This window comes from Staurois parvus, unplaced genomic scaffold, assembly GCF_062004578.1.
Source record: "Staurois parvus isolate SC_StPar_1 unplaced genomic scaffold, SC_StPar_1.0 ptg000973l, whole genome shotgun sequence".
NCBI lineage: Eukaryota > Metazoa > Chordata > Amphibia > Anura > Ranidae > Staurois > Staurois parvus.
The window spans coordinates 896,795-917,626 of NW_028318769.1; the positions used below are offsets into that span (position 1 = coordinate 896,795).

Sequence of the window (20,832 nt, forward strand, 5' to 3'; positions counted from 1 at the left end):
TAAGTCTATGTGGGCGAGTGTGAGCAACCACGCAGGAGACCTGTCACACACGCATTTAGAGGTTTCACTGATTTTAACTTTTTATACTGAATACTTGTGAGTGCATAAGAATAAAATTGTTCTTTTAAAAAATGATAAGGCACCATGTACCTTTTTCTTTCCCACTATACCAACGAGGAATAATACAAGGAGATGGAGCACTTTTTATTGCCATGAGAAAAAGCTAACCCACAGACCCACAATCATCCACTATCAACCATCAGGAGTATCCAAGGGAGTCTCTAAAGATATCCATCAAGGATAAACATCATAAAGCTGTGTTAGCTCAGCAGTGGGCTTAATGGAAGGTGAGCGCATACAAGTATCTACTGTATATTCCAGCAAGAATCCATCTGCAATCTTGTTTGACTAATCAACTTTAATCAAATTTATATAGACTTTTTTTGGACACTATTCATTTTTTAAATTACTTATAATTTTTTTTCACGTTTTTAATTTTGAAGTTGTAATAAGTTGACTTGGAAGGTTCATTATTTCTGGAAGTATTCATATCTCACATTTAGGGCACGGCAATAAGCAATCAATTTATTGTACATAACTTCTAAGAGAAAGTTCTTGCAGGGAGCGCGCTAGCAGCCTACCCGGCTCATAGAGCAACTGGTGAAGCCTCCGTAATTTGAGTTTAGTATCATGCAGCAGCAAATCCGCCAATTTACTCCGCTGGATCCGAAGGTCCTCTGCCACCTCCTGCACCAAGGACTTCTTGTGAGAAGGCTCCAGAGCAGCCACAACCTCCAATTGACGCTGAAGTAGAGCCAGACACTCCTTTTTCAACTCCGACGCCTTTTGAAGAAGTACACCCCTCATGACCCTCGTGACGCATTTATGGGATTCCCATTGGACAGTAGGGGAAACCTCTGGGGTATCATTCTCTGATAAAATCTGAGTCAAGGAATGAGTAAGGTCATCCAAAATGGGGCCCTCCTTCAACAACGACGCATTGAGCCTCCACGACCAGGGTTTGGATCTCACTGATCCCAGCCTTTTGAAGAAGTACACCCCTCATGACCCTCGTGACGCATTTATGGGATTCCCATTGGACAGTAGGGGAAACCTCCGGGGTATCATTCTCTGATAAAATCTGAGTCAAGGAATGAGTAAGGTCATCCAAAATGGGGCCCTCCTTCAACAACGACGCATTGAGCCTCCACGACCAGGGTTTGGACCTCACTGATCCCAGCCATAAATCCAGAGGCCTTGAGGCCTTCCTGCACTCCAGATCCCGCCGTTCAGGGAGAGAAAAAGTCCAGGACCAGGGAGCTACGGGTCACTGGTCCTGTACCCTGAAGCTTCCTGGCCCCCTTGGGAATGATAGGGGTGCTGGAGAGTCAGTGATGACCAGACTGCAGCCGGGATGGTGCGGAGCTCCGGAGACACGCGACCTCACTCCACCATTGCGTGACCACGCCCCCATCGTGCGATGCGTTTTTGATGCATTATGTTTCAGGCACACTATCATTGATCTCTATAGAACGCATGTTTTGATGAAAGTGCGTCAAAGATTCAGCACGCAGGGCTTCTTTATCGCACCGCATGTAAAACGCACAGGTCTGAGCGGGGCCATTTGGCACCTGCAGAGGGATGATCTGACATGGCTACTGGCCATGTGAAAGCGGAACAACACGGCATCCGAGCCCCACAAACCAAAAACACCATTTAACTGGATGGTAATATTCAAAGCAATCTCCCCCATTCATCCATCCATCTCTCCATGCTTTACTTTGCTGAGAAATCACTTTGAAAAAAACACCCCCCTAACATTTCTAACCATGGATATCCTGAGTAAGGGCAGATGATTCATGCAGCATTTACTTCCTGGAATCCATCTACCCTTAGCCCAGGCATGCAGGCAGGAGGGTGTGCTTAGCTGAGAAAACCTCTCCCACCCTCCTGAAGACTCCTGGGATGTATGACATCATTAGCCTAGGCCAGAGACCAGGAAGTAACTGAAGACATGCAAACAAAACATTCAAAACAAGTAAAATGTATCTACTTTCCTGTCTATTTACTAATGCTGGCAACATAAGGATTACAAATAGTCCATGTTGATGGGCAGAGTGAGGTTCCACTTTAACCTCTGCGTGCCGGCTGAACGCAAATGTGCGACTTCCCAGCGTCTGGGCCTTAGACGCAGAGCGCCGCACATTTGCGTTCTATTAAAAAAAAACATATGTGCTGAGAGCGTGTACGCCCTGTGCACTACCAGCACACATGTCCGGTACTCACGGAAAGGGCCCAATCTCTTTCGATCTGGACCTTTCCCGATCATGTGACGGCGGTCACATGACCCTAAACCCCGCCCCACCTCCCGACTTCTGAAATCTTAAAGAGCTGGTAGGCGCCGGAGCCAAGGCGTTAAAATGGCGGTAATACCTTTGAGCTTCATGCACGCGGGATGTTTTGATAACGCTGGTAATGTTAGCTGTGTAAAGTCACGTTAAAAACGTGAGTTTTTCAGTTTTTAGCGTTTTTGCATTAGCGTTTAACGGCGTTTTGCCGCATTTAGCAGCGTTTTCCCGCGTTTGTGTTTTTTATCATTTTTTTCACCCAAAAAAATATTTTTTGGTCAAAACATACAAAAACACCGGCTTGTGGCGTTTTACTGCGTTTTTAGGCTCCATGCACACCAGGCATTTTGATAACGCTGGTAACGTTAGCTGTGTAAAGTCACATTAAAAACTTGTTTTTCAGTGTTTTTGTATAGTGTTTAGTGGGGTTTTTGGCGTTTACGATTTTTAGAGATTTTTTTTTGTTATCAAAAAAAGTCCAAAAACTATGGTTTGCCGTGATTTACCGTGTTTTGCACGCTCTATGCACACGGGGCGTTCTGATAACACTGGTAACGTTTGCTGTGTAAAGTCACATTAAAAACGTGAGTTTTTCAGCTTTTTTAAGCATTTTTGCATTAGCTTTTAGTGGCGTTTTGTCAGATTTATCTGCGTTTTCCTGCGTTTGCGTTTTTAGCATTTCTTTAACTTAAAAAAAAAATTTTTTGATCAAAACATTAAAAAACACCGGTTTGCAGTGTTTTACTGCGTTTATAGGCTCCATGCACATGGGACGTTTTGATAACGAAGGTAACATTAGCTGTGTAAAAGTACGTCAAAAATGTGAGTTTTTCAGCTTTTTTTTAGTGTTTTTGCATGAGCGGTTAGCGGCGTTTTACTGCAATTAGCTGTAATTTTTAGCATTTTTTTTTAACCAAAAATAATTTTATTTGGTCAAAACATCCAAAAACACCGGTTTGCAGTGTTTTACTGCGTTTTTAGGCTCCATGCACATGGGACGTTCTGATAACACTGGTAAAGTTAGCTGCGTAAAGTCACGTTAAAAATGTGAGTTTTTCAGCTTTTTTTGTGTTTTTGCATGAGCGGTTGGTGGTGTTTTACTGCAATTAGCTGCGTTTTTTAGCATTTTTTTTAACCAAAAATAATTTTCTTTGATCAAAACATCCAAAAACGCCGGATTGCAGTGTTTTACTGCGTTTTTAGGCTCCATGCACACGAGGCGTTCTGATAACACTGGTAAAGTTAGCTGCGTAAAGTCATGTTAAAAATGTGAGTTTTTCAGGTTTTTTTAGCATTTTTGCATAAGTGTTTAGCAGCGTTTTGCCATATTTAGCGGCGTTTTTCCGTGTTTGCGTTTTTTTAGCATTTTGTAAGCCAAAAAAAAAATGTTTTTGGTCTTAGCATCCAAAAACACTGGTTTGCGGCGTTTTACCGTGTCTTTAGGCTCCATGCACACCGGGCGTTTTGATAAAGCTGGTAACATTAGCTGTCTAAAGTCACATTAAAAACTTGTTTTTAGTGTTTTTGCATTTAGTGGCTTTTGCTCTGTTTAGCGCCGTTTTCCCACTTTTGTGTTTTTTAGCTTTTTTTTTACCGGAAAAAAATTTTTTGGGTCAAAAAGTCCAAAAACGCCGGTTTGTGGCATTTTACCGCGTTTGAACGTTTTTACAGATAAAAAAACTCCTCTAGAAGCCCACTAGTTCTGTTTTTTTTTTCCAGCCAAAAAATGTTGATTCCAGTCTGTGTGTGTATGGACACACAGGATAACATGCTGGGGGGTTTACTGGTTGTAGGAAAACAAGGTCAAAAGCCAAAAACAGCCGCTGTAAAAACATCCCGTGTGCATGAGGACTTTATTTTCAGGACTTTTATTTTTGGTGAAAAAAAATGAATTTCATTGGCAGGAAAGAAACCAAAGGATGCGCGCAGGTCACACCCTAGAGGCCGACGAGAGGACCTTCCACGCCTGCGCCACACAGCCCCATCTTTCTCTGATACTGCCCCACCCTTCTTCCGCCCCGCCCCCTCCTCCTCTCCTGCTCCGCCTCCCTCTTCCTCCCCCCCCCCCTCCTCTCCAGCTCCGCCTCCATCCTCCTCTCTTACTCCGCCCCCTCTCCTTCCTCTCCTCCCTCTTATCACCCGCTTGACGCTGCGCGCGTTCTTACGCTTCCCGGAAGCGGAAACGGAGCTCTCTTCGCTTCTGACGCCTAGACAGGGCACCGGAAGAAGCCGCGGTGTCGTTTTACGGTACTTCACAACGGAGAGCAGCCCGTACCGGTCATTAGGTAGCGGCTGTGGTGTCTGTGACAGGTTAGTTACTCCTGAGCGGGCTTTCCCTCTAAATGCAGCGATTAGGTGGGGTGTACCAGTGTGGGCTGACAGAGGGATGGCTGGGTCCGGCTCTGATACCAACTCATTGTCCTCTCATCATCCCCCCCCCCACCACCTACAATTGTGGTACCGACACTGGGGTGTATATACTGGTGTGTACATCACCTATAGGGGGCTGGATGCTGGTGATGTGTATACTGGCCTCTGGGCAGGACATTTGTTTTGTATTTTTATTATACTCCTATATATATATATATATTGTGTGAATACATATATCCAAAACATTATATAAAGTATTTATGGCGTATATATATATATATATGTGTGTATGTATATATATTAATTAACCACTTAAGACAAAGCCGTTTCTGGCACTTTTTGTTTGTTTACGTTTTTAAAAAAATCAGTATTTTATTTTTTTTGCTTAGAACCCCCAAACAAAATATATATATATATATTTTTTTTTTTTTGCAGAGGCCCTAGAGAATAAAATGACGGGCGTTGCAATTTTTTTTATTTGCGCAGCAGTTTTTCAAATCAATTCCTTTTTTTTTTGTGTGTATGAAAAAAAAAACTTTTTTTGAATTGTAACCACTTGCCCTGCATAGGATTTACTCCCCTTCCCTGACCAGGCCGTTTTTTTTTTGCGATATGGCGCTGTTACTTTTACTGAAAATTGCACGGTCGTGCAATGCTGCACCCAAATGAAATTTACGTCTTTTTTTTTTTTTTTTTCTCCCACGAATGGAGATTTCTTTCGATGGTATTTGATTGCCTATGCGTTTTTAAAATCTCCTTGCGCTGTAAAAAAAAAAAGACAGTTTTCAGAAAAACAATATTTTTGCCGTTTTGCTATTAAACATGTCTAGTAAAAAAAAAAAAATGTAAGAAGTCATATTTCGTTATAAATTTAGGACAAAATGTATTCTGCTTACATGACTTTGCTACAAAAAATCCCAATACATGTATATTATTATTATTATTATACAGTATTTATATAGCGGCAAAGGGTTTGCTCAGCGCTGTACGTTAAAGTAATTGGTTTACGTGAAAGCTATAACGTTTACAAATGGCGGTATATGTGCTGGATTTAAAAAAAAAAAAAAAAATTTAATACTAGTAATGGCGGCGATCCGCGACTTATAGCGGGACTGTGGTGGGTGTTCTGACACTGGGTGGGAACTGCCACTGACATCCCCAGTGACACCAATACAGTGATCAGTGCTAATAAAAAGCACTGACACTGTACTAATGGTTCTGGGCAGGAAGAGGTTAACATGAGGGGCAATCAAAGGGTTAACTGTGTGCTGCTTTACTACCGTATGTAAGCAGCATGCTGGTGCTGACAGGAGAGAGATCTGTATTGTTTGCATACAGACCTTTCTTCTGTCAGTGTTCCTCGGCGATCACCGGGCGCGGGATCTCCAGCCAAGACCCGGTGATTGACAGCTGTAGCCACCAATAGCGGCACACGCATGCCCCCTTCCCGAAAATGCAATATCACGTGTATATATGTGATTTTGCGCAGTCCTGCCGCCCTGTAGCAGTAGTTCTCCTATAGGGCAGTTAGGAAGCGGTTAGTGCGCAAAAAACGCAATAGAATACCCAGTTTGGTAAAAGATGACGTTACACCGAGAAAATGGATACCAAAAATTGCGCACACCAGCTGAATGGCACCAAGCGACTTACTTTTTTTTTTATCCATAGGTGACACTTTAAAAGCCTTTTACAGGAGACCACTTTAGATTTTCACAGGAGGAGGTCTGGTGCTAGAATTACTGCCCATGATCTGATGTTCGCAGCGATACTTTGTGTGTGGCTCAATTGCTGTTTACATATGCGTGTGCGGGACCAAAGCATGTGTGTGTCTTTGCGCGTGAGCACTGGGGGATGGGGGTGCTTTAACCACTTCACAACCGCGCTGAAAGTTGGCTACAGCTCAGTTGTCCAGTTCTGGGACACCGCTGATCAGGTGATGAGGTAAAAGGCCAATCACAGAGGTCCAATGACACAGCTGATCACCAAGTAAATACAGTTGACAGTTATCGGCAGCACTTTCCTCACACTGTCACAGCTGTAGGAAAGTACTGTTGATAACTGGCAAATGTCACAGAGGACATCTACACTGATGATCAGTGCCGCCAGTCAGTGCCCATCAATGCACATCAGTGAAGAAGAAAAATTACCTGTTTGCAAAATTTTGTAATAGAAACAAAGAAAAACTTTTTTATTTGCAAATTATTTTGTGGCGATTACAACCAAAAGAAAGCTCTGTTTGTGTGAAATAAATTATATACATTTCATATGGGTGCAGTGTTGCATGACCGCGCAATTGTGTGATAGCACTGAAAGCTGGAAATTGGCCTGGGTAGTAAGGGGGTATAAGTGCCCGGTAGTCAAGTGGTTAAATACTACTAAATGTATAATAGTGCAGCGCTAAAATGATACTACAAATTACAACCATGGGTGGGATAAAAAACAATAGAATATGAGCGTATAATAAAAACATATAAATGAAGAGAAGTATAAAATATATCAATCCTATACAATAAGGGATTATAGGGCAAAGTGATCCGTAGTGATGACTGTCACGATCGCGGCGTCAGACCCCAGACCTCACCAAACTCGTGACCAAAGGACTAACCAATCTACAACCGCGATGTGACTTGCGTAACAATGCCACACCCAGCTGCACCCTGCACAACAATTTTCCAGCTAACGGACCACAATCAATGTACCGGCAGCCTGGGCGATTGTTACTGGGTCAGGTTAATTATGCAATTAACCCTTCACACTGCCATCACCTCCTTTTTGTCAGAAAAAGAGGAAACTCGGCGATCTCAGCTAAAACACTATAATGATTGAGATAATCGTCTGTATAAAACGATCATAACACAGGCCTGTTATACAGAGGTTTAAACAAACAGTAGCGTTCTCTTTAGAGGCAGGAATTCGTAAATTGCAATACAGAGCTATAGAAACAGTTCAACACTTTCAGAAAGAAAGATTTATTACTAAAAGGTCAAACGGGTGCAATAAAAATATTTACAGAAGCAAGATGTAACTAAGATATATATATATATATATATATATATATATATATATATATATATACATACATACAAAGAATAACAGCACAGCAAAGAGATAACAGAGAGATTAAAGTGTTAAGATACTTGCCATTAAGCCTTGGATGTAAGCAGACCAAGTTTTAGAGCAGAATGGTGCTTTGATCTCCCTATGTTAGGATGGTCAATGGGAGAATTCTTCAACTTAACTTCTCTTAGGCCTGACAGCCTGTTTTAAAGTTCCCAGCAGGGGGTGTCTCTTAAGTCAAGGCCCAATAACCCTTTTAGGGTGTGTAGTTATGGGCAGATGCCTCAACTAGAGCAAAAACCGTCCATAACTCATATATTGGCCCATAACTGTCCATCTGCACAAGGGACATTCCACCCGCGGGTAGATTATTATGCAGACAAGTCTAAGGATTAATTCGATATGAATTATGAAATTATATACTGCACATTTCACGAGATCTATGTTTCTGCTTCCCTGCGTGTCCGAGACAAGGTGAGTGACCCACCAAATTGTTCGGCTCCTCTTAGCCCATCTGGCGAGATGCTCACTTTTTATGTTCTCTCATATTCCAAGATATGAGATATAGGGGAAAAAATGGATTTGAGAAGTGTTTATCTGATTTTGTCACCTATGCTGAGCTAGGTTTTAGGAGGTTAGAATCTTTCAACTCCAGAGAAAGCTTGCCTTATCTCTTAGCAGGTGTGAAATGGTACAGCTTTCTTGGGACAGTGAGGCACCTCATTGCCCCCTGCTGGGATCTGGCCTGTGACGCTTCTAATACACACATATACTGCCATATGTCACTGTGCCTCTCACAGAGGGAGGGGGGGGAAGAATAAGGGAGAAATATATGTGTCAGGACAGTTAACCCCTTTGCCAAGATGGAGGTTGAAACCAAAATGGTTGAACCGCGTCTATCTCTGGGTATACGCTGTTACAATGACTAAATAGTGCTCAAAATGTCCCCAAAGATTCAATCGGTGCTTGTGATAGAGGAAGAAATGCGCACTCACCAGACGCGCAATAGTAATGCGCGTTTGAATAAATTATCCTGATGTCATCAAAGTAATCATCTGGGCCAGTAGATAGAGAAGGCTTACTCTCAGGGTGAATGGGTCCAGGAACTTAAGATGTTGCTGATCCAGGGATATCCAGAGTACCCAAAATGGTTTCTTCCTCTGATGATGTGAGGAGGAGCCTACTCACGCCATGATGTCACGCCGTCGGAGCATCGTGGAGCTCCGGCGGCCATCTCTATTCAGGGATGGTCAGTCCTCACTGCTTTTTAATGTTTATATTTGGATGCATCCTACTTTTTGATTAATAAATGTTTTATTCAACATACTGCACTATGGGCATTCTTCCGTTTTGACCCCTGTGGGGAGCATTAAATCCCTTAGACGCCCAGTACCAGCCCATTGCTGCCAGAGAGGGAGCCTCCTACATATTCCTGTGAGCTGTACCCACCAAATCCCTTAAGGGGTACTGTGGATATCCCTGAATCAGCAACATCTTAAGTTTCTGGACCCATTCACCCTGAGAGGGAGCCTTCTCCATCTACTGGCCCAGATGATTACCTTCATGACATCAGGATAATTTATTCAAATGCACATTAACCTCCCTGGCGGTATTCCCGAGTGTAGCTCGGGGTAAAGTTTCAGTACCAAAAGCGGTAACCCTGAGCTACACTCGGGCTTACCATGCGGCGTTGCTCAGGGAGTCCCTGCAGCACTTACCTTGTCCTTTGCTCCCACAATGTGTCCCCTGCAGCGTCCCCGGCCATCTCCTTCAGCCGATGCCGGCATCCGGCTTCCATGTTCCGGTCCCTGTGACGCCGGAACCGGTGGCAAATTTGAAAATTTAAACAGACATTTTTTTTTTAAAACGATTATTTCATAGCAAAACATTCCTGTATCAACCCATTTCACATACATTTTGTCCCGACTGCTTTGTCCGGCGCCCTGCCTGCATTTTTACTGTTCTTTCTGCCTGGAAACTGAGAAACGTCCACGGCGTCCAAAAAGCGTCCCTTTAGGTCAAAAGCGGTTTTAGACCGGCTAGAGAACAGCGATAGTAAATCAGAACCACTTGCAGAATTGAGTGATAATGATTCGTGGGGGAAATTCCTCATCAGACACTGAAAACGATTTTGCGACTTTGCTCAGTGATGTGTGAACTTGGCGCTATATTGCAAATTTCAGTGTTTTTGGTTTGATTATATTATTGAATTAAATGTATTATTATTATATTATAATTTTTTATGAGTATTTATTAAATTATAATTTATGATTTCGTATTTCAAGTTTTATCATATCCAGAATGTTTACTAGACTCTTGTTTGGACAGATTTCAGGGAGTTATTCCTAAATTACAATAAAAAAAATACATATTTCCATGCAAAAAAATGGTACCGCTTTTGGTACAAAATTCCTGACATAATCACACCGCCAGGGAGGTTAATATTGCGCGTCCAGTGAGTGCGCATCAGCTATCACAAGGACAAGCACCGATTGAATCTTTGGGGACATTTTGAGCACTATTTAGTCATCACTACGGATCACTTTGCCCTATAATCCCTTATTGTATAGGATTGATATACCGTATTTTCCGGCGTATAGGACGACCCCCTACTTTTCCTGTTTAAAATGTAGTGTTTGGGCTATACTCGCCGTATAAGACTACCCCTCTTCCAGTGCACACCAGTGGGAAGAATTGTGCCCCATCATTGGTGTCAGTGAGAGGAATAGTGCCCCATCATTGGTGTCAGTGAGAGGAATAGTGCCCCATCATTGGTGTCAGTGAGAGGAATAGTGCCCCATCATTGGTGTCAGTGAGAGGAATAGTGCCCCATCATTGGTATCAGTGGGAGGAATAGTGCCCCATCATTGGTGTCAGTGGGAGGAATAGTGCCCCATCATTGGTATCAGTGTGAGGAATAGTGTCCCATCATTGGTATCAGTGTGAGGAATAGTGTCCCATCATTGGTATCAGTGGGAGGAATAGTGCCCCATCATTGGTGTCAGTGGGAGGAATAGTGCCCCATCATTGGTATCAGTGGGAGGAATAGTGCCCCATCATTGGTGTCAGTGGGAGGAATAGTGCCCCATCATTGGTGTCAGTGGGAGGAATAGTGCCCCATCATTGGTGTCAGTGGGAGGAATAGTGCCCCATCATTGATGTCAGTGGGAGGAATAGTGCCCCATCATTGATGTCAGTGGGAGGAATAGTGCCCCATCATTGATGTCAGTGGGAGGAATAGTGCCCCATCATTGATGTCAGTGGGAGGAATAGTGCCCCATCATTGATGTCAGTGGGAGGAATAGTGCCCCATCATTGGTGTCAGTGGGAGGAATAGTGCCCCATCATTGGTATTAGTGGGAGGAATAGTGCCCCATCATTGGTGTCAGTGGGGGGGGGGGGGAGGGAGGAATAGTGCCCCATCGTTGGTGTCAGTGGGGGGGGAGGAATAGTATCCCATCATTGGTGTCAGTGGGGGGTGGAATAGTGCCCCATCATTGGTGTCAGTGGGGGATGGAATAGTGCCCCATCATTGGTGTCAGTGGGGGGTGGAATAGTGCCCCATCATTGGTGTCAGTGGGGGGTGGAATAGTGCCCCATCATTGGTGTCAGTGGGGGGGGGGGGGAGGAATAGTGCCCAATCGTTGGTGTCAGTGGGGGGGGGGGGGAATAGTGCCCTATCGTTGGTGTCAGTGGGGGGGAGGAAAAGTGCCCCATCGTTGGTGTCAGTGGGAGGAATAATGCCCCATCATTGGTATCAGTGACACCAACGATGGGGCACTATTCCTCCCACTGACACTTGCTGACCCCTGTTCCAGTACGGTGCTGCTGCAGCCAGCATATGTGATTGCAGCAGCACCTAAGCACGGCACACTTACCTGCATCTCCCACTCGATTTTCGCGGGGCCGTTCAGCTCCGCCTCCTCGCCGGTGATTGGCCGCCTGTGTGCCTTTCCTGAGCTACAGTTCTGGCGGCCAATCACCGGTGAGGAGGTGGAGCCGAGCAGCCGTGCGAACATCCAGTGGACGAACCGAATGAAGGAGCAGCCGCGCTTCCTGGACCGGATCGTCGTGGGACCGGAGCCAGGTAAGAGACAGCAGCCCCTGCCCACCCCTGTACTTAGTTTTCCTTCTGTTGGAAGGGGGGGGGGCGGCGGCACCGCGCCGCCCCCCTAAAAAGTGTCAGCATGCCGTTACTGGCGTATAAGACGATCCCCGACTTTTGAGAAGATTTTCAAGGGGTAAAAAGTCGTCTTATACGCCGGAAAATACGGTATTTTATACTTATCTTCATTTATATGTTTTTATTATACGCTCATATTCTATTGTTTATTATCCCACCCACGGTCGTAATTTGTAGTATCATTTTAGCGCTGCACTATTATACATTTATTTCAATTAAGGTTTTTGTTGGTTACCTTCAGTGCATAGCTGCTGACTGGTCAGCGCTCGCTTCTTACACTTTTAGGTTAAATGCTACTACTTTTATTTTTCTTTTTACCATTCCTTTAACCCCTTGATGCCGAGCGGCTGCATATTTGCGTGCAATTAGAAAATACATGTGTGCTGAGAGCGTACGTGCCTTGCACTCTCCCAGCACATATGTCCGTGACTCATGCAAAGGTCCCGGTCTCCCCTTTCGCTTGGGACCTTTTCCGATCATGTGAAAGCGAATCACAGTGGTCACATGACCCTAAAACCCCGCCTGGCTTCTGAAGCTTAAAGGGCTGGGAGGCGCCGGTGCTAAGAGGATACGTTTTTTTTTGTTTTTTTATTTAAATTATCATTAGACTTTTTTTTTTTCCTAGTTTTTAAGGCTTCATATACACGAGCCTAGAATGACCGCTGGGAAACGCGGTACCGCGGTTGCCACGTTTTTATCGCGTTTTGCATTTTCCCGCGGTCGTCGGTCAAAACGTTCTTATCCTGAACGCGACTCTAGGATTAATAGGAGGCTTAACCTCACCTAACCACGGCAGTTCATAAACTCTGCTAAAAGCCTGTGTGTACTGTGGCGGGAGTCACTTTGGATGGGGGGCCCATGGAGCACAGCCCACTTTGGAGAGGTGGGGAGACCCCTGTCTCAGCTCCCCGTATCCTTCTTATGTGTAGGTCACCCTGTGTCTCTTAGGAGCACAGGGTGACTAATGGACGCTGAGAATGCGGTTGGAATTATGTCAGATGGGACAGTAATATTTATCAGCTATATGAAGGCTACTCCTGATTGTTTATTCTGAACTAGACATGTGAATTGAAGGAGTCTGGCCGTCTGCTCTTTAGAGAGATCCTAATTCATCCAACCATTGTCTAGGTGTGAATTCCCATTCACCTTTTGTTTGGATCACCCAGCTAGCTAACCTAATTAACTTACTGTTTATAGTGTGAAGTCTATTTCTGTATATAGCTGCATTTGCGGAGCTGTGAAGGTGAGTGCCTTTTTTAGGTGGTGTCTGGGGGTCAGTGGTAGTGGAAGGCTCTCTCGAATGAGGGCAGTAGTGTTGTTGGTCAATGTGTCAGGCTCTCTCCTCCATGGGGGTGGGGGGTGGCATTGGTCGGTGTCAGTCTCAGTGTGTATTGTATAAAAAGCCTGTTTGACTTTAAAATAAAGAGTTCCATGTTCAGATAGACTGGTATCGTCTAGTCTTGTTTGGTCACAGATCCATGGTGGTGTCCATGGATCTGTGTTTGGACAGGGAAGTGGGAGTCTAACGGAAATACCCTAGTGCGGTCGGGGTCCGGTTCCGTTACATGTACCCACAGGCTTTTATGGAGTTGAGTTTAGGAGCTTTGGCAAAAAAATGCCAAAAGCTCCGAAACTCGAGTACATGAAGCCTTACATTGTTCTTCATTTTTTTTTTTATCACTTTTACGGTCACAAAGCATGTAAACATTCCTTGTGACAGCAATAGGCAGTGACAGGTACCCTTTATGGAGGTATCTGGGGTCTGTTCGATCCCAGCTGTCTCCTCTGCCCTTAAAAGCATTTGGTCACACCAAGATCGGCATGATCAGATGCTTTCCCAATTTTTAAAATGGTGCTGTGTACATCTGGCGAGACCAGAAGTGATGAATGCTCATTGCTTCTGGTTCCTTAGATGATAGAGCCGCTCCGCTCTTAGATCAACTCTATGGTCAGCCAGACCCTTCATTTGTCTTTCATCCAGTTAATTGGTACAAATAGAAAATTGTTTTTGACTTTTTTTAGCCACAAAAAAGTTCAGACCCCCCCCCCCCCCCAACCCTCTAGGACCAGGGGCATTATTACCACAAGGCAAACAAGGCATTTGCCTAGGGTGGCATTTTTCAGGGGAAGGAGACTGGAGAAGAGACACACGTGGCATGGGGATCAGGTGGGATCTGAGAGAGGCTGTGGGCTGCTTGATGGTGTATGGAGAGCCCGACTCTCATTCCTGGGGATGTCCGGAGCTGTGAAGGTGACTGTCTTTTTTAGGCGGTGTATGGGGGTCAGTGGTAGTGGAAGGCTCTCTCGGATGAGGGCAGGGGTTTTGTTGGTCAATGTCTCAGGCTCTCTCCTCCACAGGGGTGGGGGGTGGCATTGGTCGGTGTCAGGCTCTCTCCACGGGTTTTTGTGTTGCTTAGCATAGCACAAAACCTAACAGTGGTGACACCAGCCATATGATGGTTTGAAAGTGGAACAATCACTCAGGGGGCACTGTTTTGCGGACTTTCTGCCTTCCCGGCCCCTGGCCAGACTCGGGTAGATCCGCTCAAATCAGGAGGTACTGGGCCCCTCTGGCGTTCCAAAGGGGAATTACTCCCGGGCCCCAACTCTCTATGGGCACCACGGTTTCTGTTCCCCCCGTATTAACCATCAGGACCCCCATCATACCAGCAGGGGTACTATACAACCAGTCATCCCCGCAAAGCTAGAATGATGGGGAGCACCCCTGCTGGACACTGATAAGAACAGATACACTTGATCTTGGCCAAAAGGCTGAGAAGCGACCTGGTAAAATCTACTACTGAATGCAAGTTTGGTACATTAAAAAAAAGACACTAAACTCATCTGCCTGTAAATGATGATGTCTACATGGACACATAGGAAAACATTAGGGAGAGTTCAGGGACTGCTGAAAAAAATGCTGAGCAGCTCCTGAACGTCCGTTTATCAGCTGCAGTGTACATGAGCCCTAACACCCACTGCACATGGGTACAGATAGTGGCTAGTGCACCACTGTTTTCATGCAGCTCATCTAAGTGGCTATGTGCAAATAGAGCAATGAGCAGCCTTGTTCACATCCAGTATGTTCCCAGGGTTGGCGTCTATATGGACGCACACAAACTGACCGCAGCTAATTGGCCCATTTGTAGGCCGCCATAGCACGGTGTATTTCTGCATCCAGGGACAGTGCTGGATCTGCTGTTGAATGCAGCAAACTGTCTGCAGCCATAGAGTCATGTGAGTTACACTTCGCTTCTGTTTGATCTATAGTTGACATGGTGCTGCACATGTGACCAGCTACCATCAGTTAACATTCACTATTTGATGGCTTGACAGTTCATTTGAGCTCATTCACAACCTTGACAGTTATCACCAGAGATGTTTGTAGTTTTTTATGCATCTGAACACAGCACTATAGGAATCAATGGGGCCATATACACAAACCTCATCTACAGATGAAAATGTGTGCCGTGTCGAGCAGCTTACAAAAAAGTAGGACAACTGCGTCCGGGGCTGTTCATGCCGATAGATTTTACACACACACACGTGTATACTCGGATGTCATTTGATGAATTGTACACCTACATGCAGGATCTTCTGCTAGCATATTCCTGTGTAAATTATTAATATTATACAGTATTTATATAGCGCCAAAGGGTATGCTCAGCGCTGTACAGTAGTAAGGGGGGCAGAACATGAGACAAGACAGTACCAATACAATATACGAGGGGTTCGAGGGCCCTGCTCTTTCGAGCTTACAATCTAGGAGGGAGGGGAAGGTGGTACAGGAGGAGATGGCTGTGGGGGATGGAGTGGTGGGAGGAGTGGAGGAGGTTAGTTGTTAGGTGAGGTTGGGGTAGGCTTCCCTGAAGAGGAGGGTTTTTAGGGTGCGCCTGAAGGTGAGGGTAGGTGACAGTCTGATGGATTGGGGTAGGGAGTTCCAGAGGATGGGGGAAGTCCTGGAGAAGTCCTGCAATCGGGCGTGGGAGGAGGAGACCAGGGAGCTAGAAAGCAGGAGGTCCTGTGAGGAGCGGAGGGCACGGGTAGGGTGGAATTTGGATATCAGGTCAGTTATGTAGTTTGGGGCGGCATTGTGAATGGCTTTGTAGGTCAGAGTTAGCAGTTTGAATTTGATGCGTTGGGCAATCGGGAGCCAGTGAAGGGATTGGCAGAGGGGGGAGGCAGATGTGGAGCGGTTGGTGAGGTGGATGAGTCTAGCCGCTGAGTTCAGGATCGACTGGAGTGGGGATAGCGTTCATTTGGGTAGGCCAGTGAGAAGGGAATTGCAATAGTCCAGGCGTGAGATGATGAGGGAGTGTACGAGTTGTTTGGTGTCTGGGGTGAGGAATGTGCGTATCTTGGAGATGTTGCGGAGGTGGAGCCTGCATGACCTGGATAGCAGTTGGATGTGGGGTAGGAAGGAGAGGTGGGAGTCCAGGGTGACACCCAAGACTTTGGCGTGTGGGGTGGGAGAGATGGTGGCGTTGTTAGACGGAGAGGATGGGGGGGGCACGGGGGGGGGGAAGACCAGGCCTAACCTGTTATCAATTTTTTTTTTCCAGCTAATATGGGTCCTGGTGGCAGCAATTAAACTTTGCTTCTTTAAGACCTTGTGTATATGGGCAGAAAAAACCCCCAAAACAATGTTTTTAGGGCCGGTTCACAGCACGCCTGGAGCTGAATCACACAGGAACGTGCTGAGCATTCCTGTACGATTTTCTTGCGATACAGTGCGGTTACTGTAACTGTTGGTTTTTCCCCTCAAATAGAGCTTTCTTTCGGTGGTAATTGATCGCCTGTGCGATTTTTATTTTTTGCACTATAAACAAGGGAAAAAAAATATTTTTTACTTTTTGCTATAAAATATATGTAATAAAAAAAAATCGAATTTCTTCATAAATTTAGGGCAAAATGTATTCTGTTACATGTCGTTGCTAAAAAAAAATAAAAAAAAAAATCCCAATACGTGTAAATTAATTGGTTTACGTGAAAGTTATAGCGTCTACAAATAGCGGTATATACTGGGATTTTTGTTTAATTAATTTTTTTTATACTAGTAATGGCGGTAATCATAGCGACTTATAGCGGGACTGCGGCGGGCCGTCTGACACTGGGGGGGGGGACTGACTAACTGCCACTGACATCCCCAGTGACACTAATACAGTCATCAGTGCTAATAAAAAGCACTGACACTGTACTAATGACACTGGGCAGGAAGGGGTTAACATCTGGGGCGATCAAAGGGTTAACTGTGTGCTGTGTGTGTTTTACTTGGGAGACATGCTGTGCAGAGAGATACACAACAGAATGTCCATGCTGACAGGAGAGAGACCTGTCTTGTTTATAGTGGTGCACCCAAATGAAAATTCTGGTGCCAAAAACAAAAATTCAAAATCCACTTGGCCGTTTTTAAAATGAATATATATTTTTTGGGAAAAGTACACGGATTAAAAAAAAAAAATATATATATATATATATTCCACTTTTTTAAAGTAAGAAAGAGGATGTTATAACGAGTAAATAGATACTCAACATGTCATGCTTTAAAATTGTGCACGCTCATGGAATGGTGTGAAACTGCGGTACTTAAAAATTTCCATGGGTGATGTTTTGAATATTTCTACAGGTTAGCAGTGTAAAGTTACAGTCTAGTGTGAGAATTATTGCTCTTGCTTTGACGTTCCTGTAAATACCTCACATGTGTGGTTTGAACACCGTTTACATATGTGGGCATGGCCTACGTATGCGTTCACCACTACGTGCGACGTGGGGGGGAAGGGGGCACTTTAAACTTTTTTTCTTTCATTTATTTAAATTTTTGTGTTTTGTTTTTTTTTTTTTGCACTGTCCCTTTAAAAACATTTTATTCACTTTTATTCTTATCACAAGAAATGCATGCATCCCTTGTGATAGAAATAATTAGTGACAGGTCCTCTTTATGGAGAGATATAGGGTCAATAAAACCCCACATCTCTCCTCTGCAATGTAAAGCATTCGATCAAAAAAAAAAAAAAAAAAAAGCATTGATCTAGTGCTTTAAAAAATGTTTTTAAAAAATGGCTGTAACGCAAAGCGACATTGCTCCGGTCCTCCAAGGGCATAGAGATGAGTGGCGGCCATCTTTCCTTCACTCATCTCTATGCCCAGTGTCGGGATTGATGGTTTCTCAGGTAAGGCTGAGAACTACCGAGCGGCGGGCCAGGGGTGGGGTTTTTTCAGCACCTGTTTTGGTGCTTTTTCTTTTTTTTCATTTCGGCCAACAGTCGAAAGGGGTGTTTTTGGTTGAAACGTTTCGGCCATCGAAATTTCGGTGCATCCCTACTTGTTTACACACAGGTTTCTCCCCTGTCAGCTTTTGCCGATGATCACCGAGTGCTGGCCGGGAATCGCTGGCTTTAACTCGGTGATTGCTCTCTCTAGCGGCCAATAGCAGCACAGGTAGGGCGGCACCCGTGCATGCGCCGTACCCGAAAATTCAAATCACGTGTGTGTATATGTATGTCTGTGTGTGTGTGTGTGTGTGTATATATATATATATATATATATATAATATATATATATATATATAATATATATATTTATTTATTTCAGGTACTTGTATAGAGCCGTCAATTTACGCAGCGCTTTACACATATATATATTGTACATTCACATCAGTCTCTAACCCTCTCGGGGTGTACAATCTAAGGTCCCTAACTTTCATACATACACATATTAGGGCCAATTTAGACAGGAGCCAATTAACCTACCAGCATGTCTTTGGAGTGTGGGAGGAAACCAGAGTACCCGGAGGAAACCCACGCAGGCACAGAGAGAACATGCAAACTCCAGGCAGGTGGTACCGTGGCTGGGATTCGAACCAACGACCCTAGTACTGCCAGGCAGAAGTGCTAACCATTTAGCCACTGTGCTGCCCATATATATATATATATATATATATATATATTTATGTCTGATTTTATATATATATGATTTTATGCAGCCCTTCCGCCCTGTAGCAGTACTTCTGCTATAGGGTAGAGGGCACCTGGTGAAAAGGATAAAAGGAGAAGCTTCCCATGACGTAAAAATTTGTTTCCATCATTCTATATTAAAATTTCACTTCCAGCTGAAGATGAGCATCTCTCTGTGTGACCGGGAAGTATCGCTGGCTCAGTTCATAAGGGCCGGAAGTTCCATCACACGCATTTCTTGAAGTGAGTGCGGAGTGTTCACAGTGGAGCACGGTGGAAAGGAGCACCATTACTAATATATTTTCACTAGGACACTACATAATAATTTATTGGACTTTTGTTTTATTTTTTTTGTAATTCATTCCATTGGCTGGAATATTCCTTTATGCTCTCTGCTAGAATTAATTGATGGAAATACTTCTATGTACACATGTATATGTGTAAATTGCGTTTGTATGGATTCGTTTTTTTAACGCGCAAGCGCTTGTTTATGTTTGTGACAATGGGGTCAATGCACTAACACATGCAATGTGAGGGTCACGTGACCCCATTTTTCAGACATACATCATGAGATAGTAAGAGTCAGTTCATCAAAGTCAAATAACGAACGTGAGGTAATTACAGCAAAAGGATAAATCATTCAAGTCAATTCATTAACCGCCTCCCGCCCGCCATATAGTAATATGATGGGCGCAAGGTGGTTCTCTTGTTCTGGGAGGACGTCATATGACGTCCTCCCATTCTGACCGCGTATGCGTGGCTCCCGGAGCGCGACGATCGACGGTGCACGGTGTCCCTCGTACACAACAGATCACCGATCCACAGAAAGAGCCGAAGATATCGGCTCGGTCATGTAATCAGCTGTGTCCAATCACAGCTGATCACATGTAAACAGGGAAATGTCGGTTATTGGCATTTCTCTCCTCACGAGCTGACACACTGACAGAGGAGAGCCTGTAATCGGCATTCCTCAGAGGGGACATCTACACTGATCATCAGAGCACTGATGATCAGTGTGCCCTGATGATCTGTGTAGCCCCAGCAGCGCCACCTGTCAGTGTCCATCAGTGCCAGCTGTCAGTGCTCATCAGTGCCACTTCAATGCCACATATCAGTGCCCATCTGAGCTGCCTTTCAGTGTCACCCATCGGAGCCACCTATCGGTGCCAGTCAGTGCCGCCTATCAGTGCCATATGAGTGCTGCCTTTCAGTGCTCATCAGTGATGCCTGTCAATGCCCATCCGTGCCACCTATCAGTGTCCATCAGTGCAGCCTATCAGTGCCCCTCATTGCAGCCTCATTAGTGCACATTAGTGAAGGAGAAAAATCACTTATTTACAAAATTTTATAACAAAAACTAAGAATTAAGTTTTTTTCTTTTCAAAATTTTCAGTGGTTTTTGGTTTAAGAAAAAAACAAAACCCCGAGGTGATTACATACCACCAAAGGAAAGCTCTATCTGTCTCACTTCATGTGAAATCTGTGAATGATCACAGAGGTCACATGGTACAAGGCTATTCACAACAGCCTTGTACCATGTGACAAGCTGTGACCAATCACCACTCACTCAGTACTTCTCAATGACTGCAAGAATGCAGACAGAGAGAAAGAGAAATGATTGCTTTTACAGCCTTTATGGGTGTAAAAGCAATCAGTGTAAAAAAATAAATAAATAAATAAATCTTCATCACCCCCCACAAGTAGTACAGTGTCACCATGGTGACCCTGTACTGCTAGGGAGACAGTATGTAAAAAAAAAAATAATATAAAAAAATAATGTAAAAAACCTGTTTAAAAATTATAATTTTTGGTTATAAACAAATTTTTTTTTTTACTAAAAAAATAATGGAATAAATTTTGGCCAAGTTTTATGATGAAATATTATTTATTTGCAAAATTTTATTTAAAAAAACACTTTTTT

The 20,832-nt window shown here is 44.2% G+C and overlaps 1 protein-coding gene across 2 annotated transcripts in view; it reads left to right on the forward strand.

Moving 5' to 3' along the window:
* The first annotated feature begins 4,498 nt into the window (after positions 1-4,498).
* The window catches only part of DAXX (death domain associated protein), a 63,002-nt gene continuing 46,668 nt past the window's right edge, over positions 4,499-20,832 (forward strand). Inside the window, exon 1 of one of the 2 annotated variants that reach the window (XM_089657182.1) lies at positions 4,499-4,658. The gene's annotated coding sequence lies outside the window, so the exon portion shown is untranslated. The remainder of the gene's footprint in view (positions 4,659-20,832) is intronic. The other variant, XM_089657181.1, reaches the window with a different exon arrangement.